Here is a 4246-nt window from a genome sequence, read left to right as displayed (position 1 = left end):
ATTCACAGATTGTCCTAATTCCTCTCTCCCCTCTCCCTTGTTTCTCTCCTGTCAAGGGTTAGGGGGTGAAACTGGGTGGGGGATCAGGGATAAAGGGTCGGGAAAAAGAAGAACATACAAGGTAGCAAAGACCAGCTACAAGCAGCACCACTTTCTTCTAACTGAGATAACCATTTCTCCAAACTCTGTCCATGGAGTCAGGAATCAATGTGGCCAAGAAGCAAAAAGGTGTCACGTGCTTTTCGAACAGCAACACAGGGCAAGTCACAAGAAGGAGCTTCCGTCAACTTTGTGAAAATGTCTTACATGTACTCATAAGCATGGAAGAACAGATCTACCAGGGAAGAAGAGGATTCAGGGCGTGATAAATGTGAACAGGAACCATAGGAAAGAGGAACCGAAACCTATGTGCTCCCAAAGGATTCACATTGTTATTTTGTTAGCTGAATACTACTATAACGGCGAAATTAAGAATTGCAGGAAATTGTTGATAATCTGAAATTATCTGGGTAAATGCTGTTTGTTTTTGTGCTAGGGATTGAACCCAGAGCCTTGTACATGGTTAACTACATGCTCTACCACTGAGCACGAAGTACATAAATTTTTAACTAGTAAGGACGAAGAAAGAATAATACCCATATTTCAAGAAAATCCAAAATCCTTCAAGACTGTTTAAATGTTTCTTTTTAAAACATTGGCTTTTTTTTTAAAAAAAAAAAAAAAAAAACTGTTTAAAATATGAAGTGAGGATTAAAAAGGTGCTTAGCTCAAGGACGTAAAGAACACTTTCAGAAAATCATGGTGCTGACAGACACGAATCACCACACTCATCCCCAGGGCCCTGATTATGTGCTATGGTTTCTAACAACTGCCATGTTAAGAAAAAGTAGTGAATTTTGAGTTCAGTGTTTGTCTCTTCTCTCAAGAGAAACCTACCCTGGTACATCACCCTTCATCATTCCACAGGAGGAAAGTAAGGACAGAGGAAAAGGAGCGATGAAGGAAAGGGTGGGCTTTCCTTGCTAGGACCGAGAAGGGGCATCAACTGTATTTAACATCCACTCCCTAAAGAGCATTCAATTTAGCAAGAACAGCTCAGCGAGACACTCATCCTCATCCTCTGCCTTCCCAGAATGAAAACAGGAAGCTCCCACCTCAAGCCCTTGGGTGCTACCTTGGGATGAGATGGTGGAGGGGTGCCAGTGGAGGAGAGGATGTTTAAATCCCAGACTGGCTTCTAGCCTCGCTTCTATTGGGGTCAACCTAATTTCACACATGGCCTATATACCCTGGTGCTCAAGTTAATTTGTAAGACTGGCCTACATTTTCCTTTGGAGGGCAACTATTTGAAGGCACTTCGTCATCAGGGCACAGTCTTCTCTAAGCCAGGCCTGTTTCTGCTAATTAAGGAACAGTGAATGCAGGAAGAAGCCAGGAGGGCAGTCTTTCTCACTCACTCTGTGGTCTCTTTTGTCTAAGGACCATGGAGATTCAAGGAAGAAAAAAGATTTTTTTTAAAAAGGCTGGCATCACTGTTGGGCTTGTTGGGAAACATCTGAACATGGAGTCTGACCCAGAAACAAGGTTTCCACAACTGAAATGTGTTCACTCATCTAAAACAAGTCTCTGCCTCTTCCCTCTCCCAAAGTGTCCCCGGAGCCACAAAAATCTCAACTCAGATATTTCAGAACACCTCCCCTTGGCAGAGTAGGACCAGAGCTGTCTAATTTTGGGTCTAACAGTTGGCATGCAATTAAAACTATATTTATATGGGCTTTGGAGGAGAATAATTTATTTATGGGTAAATTAAGATCATTGCAACATAAACATGTTCCCACAGATCAGGAATTAGCTCTGCTCCCCCAGGGGCCATGAGAACTCTGCTGTCTTTTACAACGTGGAACTTATTGTGTAAAAAACAAGCCAACCATCAGGTACCTCTACTGTCTGAAAATGGATCTGGAGTCCAGTTTCCAACATTTATCCCAAATGTTACAGCATTTTAGTATTCAAAGTGATTCAGGCATGGGTTTTTTTCTTCTTTTCCTGAAAAGCCATGAAATTATATTAAAGTTCAGACAGAGTATTTTTATTTCTGTTTTGTTTTGTTTCTGCCAGAGATATAGACTGGCAGAGAGTAGAAGACAAGTCTACATGAAGGCTTATTTTGTGTCATGGATTTTCTAAAATAGAGTAGAGGAAAGCATGCCTTATGCTTAAATGAGGGATGACAAAAATAAGACTGTCCACAGTAAGGCCCTGCTATCCTGTGGGTTGTGGCTGTATTCCTCTGTGCTGATTCAGCGTTACCTCTAACCTCTTTTGTTTCCCAGCCTAATCAGGGTATCTCTCCATCCCCTACACAGCAACTTTATACAATGCAAATACAATGCACGCAGTATGTGCTGCTCCCAACTATTTAAAAAAGGTTTCTCCTGTAACCTTAGTGGACATCATGTCGCTTTCTTCAGCTTCTTCTTTATGTTGTGATGTGAAATTGTTTTTCCATATTTTTATTTCTTCATTTGTTTTTATCAGGAGTGACCAAAATAAAAAATATAATTGAGTCCCATCATTCTTGTCATTATGGAAATGGCTTTAAGAGAAAACTGATCAGAAGAATATTATTGCTTCCCACTTGTCAATTGGTAAATAGTTGCCACTGATAAAACAGACAAGCCCAGAGAATCTGTCCAGAATATTCAAGATATGGTGTATTATACAACATGCCTGTTCTCGGGGAGAACACCTAGGACATAATTATGTGTACTTCTTGATCTCATCATACAAGACAAGCACCACCCATGCCTCTCAGAACACTGGACCATGCACCCTTGAAAAAAGCCTTGCTTCCTTCACTACGAGCAATCTTCCGCCAGCAGTCCAGAGCACCTGGGTGATACCAGTGTCTCTTCGTCCCAACTGCATCATCATACAACGGCGAAGCGAAGCATGTCAAAAGGATGGGAACTCAGGCCAGCAACATCAATGACATAGTGCACAATCACGCAGCTGATGAAGATGGGAGTATTCTTGGGATCTGGGAGCATTCCCTTTGCAGCTCAGTAGATAATAATGCCCTGTACTGACACATTAACGCCTGGGTACAGGCCATTAACCCCATCAGATTTGTAGACCTTAACCAGACAGTCAACAAGGCCTTTGAATTCCCTTTCAGCTCTAGCTTTGCCCACATCAGCTGCTAGATGGGTACAGGGAAAATCAAGAAGGTACATAAAGCACAAGGATGTGGCCCCAGCGGCGCCACTTGATGCCAGGTTCCCTGCAAAGTAGCGCCAAAACTGGGTCCTCTTGTCCACACCATTCAGAAAGATCTGCTTGTATTTATCTTTGACGGCAAAGTTGAGTGCCTGGGTGGGGAAGTATCTGATGACATTGTCCAGGTTACCTTGCCAGAAGAACAGGACTCCCTGTTCCTTGGGGATACGAACCACGCAGTCTATAATGCCCTTGTATTGCTTATCTGCCGTGATTTGCTTGCTGGCATGCTGTAACTGCAGCAGCAGCTTGACCCGCTCGATGGGCACTACCGCCATCTTGGAGAGGGCCGCAGCCACTCCACCGGCCAAGAAATCCTTGGCAAAGGACACGTCATGTTGAAAGCAAAAAAGAAGAAGCAGGTGAGTGCGGGACAGGACTGGGTTGACAACCAGCTTTGACTCCCGGACTCTCGTGATGTAAAAATCCTACAGCATACAACTAAAATGCAGTTTTGAAGCTTTCTCTATCCTTCATTTTATTATTCTCAAGTCGAACACTTTGGAGTAACCTGTGAGTAATTCTGTGTCTCCTTTTACTGCCCCACACTGTATCGTCACTGGGTCCTGGCATAGGAACTTAAGCATGATTTCTACAACAGGTCTTGCCGCCATCAAACCATTCAGCAGAGGAGCAATGGACAGCTAGGATGAGCCCTTAGCATCCATCCCAAATGTACGTCCAGGCACATAGCTCGGGCTTCTCATCATTGCAGCCCCCGTATGGGTTTCATGCTGCAGAAGATACACACGTTCGTTTAGTTGAGTGTTGTTGAGGGAATATCTAAGTCATTGCTTTATTCCCCAGCATGGAGAAGATAACCTGCTATATAACAGATATCTACTAAATGTGTGACTAATGACTTCTAGGAATGCAAACAAAACAAACAAACAAACAAAAACCCTTAGATCTCTTAAAAATGTTAGACTCTTCTAGAAGGAAGGATTCCTATAGGCAGTAGGTGGTA

The 4246-nt window shown here is 43.0% G+C and overlaps 1 pseudogene; it reads right to left on the bottom strand.

Moving 5' to 3' along the window:
• Nucleotides 1-1765: 1765 nt before the first annotated feature.
• LOC117719616 (ADP/ATP translocase 2 pseudogene) lies at nucleotides 1766-3893 on the bottom strand (annotated as a pseudogene).
• Nucleotides 3894-4246: the final 353 nt, after the last annotated feature.

The sequence above is a fragment of the Arvicanthis niloticus genome, chromosome 14 (genome assembly GCF_011762505.2).
Source record: "Arvicanthis niloticus isolate mArvNil1 chromosome 14, mArvNil1.pat.X, whole genome shotgun sequence".
In the NCBI taxonomy this organism is placed as follows: domain Eukaryota; kingdom Metazoa; phylum Chordata; class Mammalia; order Rodentia; family Muridae; genus Arvicanthis; species Arvicanthis niloticus.
This window is presented reverse-complemented; position numbering and strand designations above follow the sequence as displayed.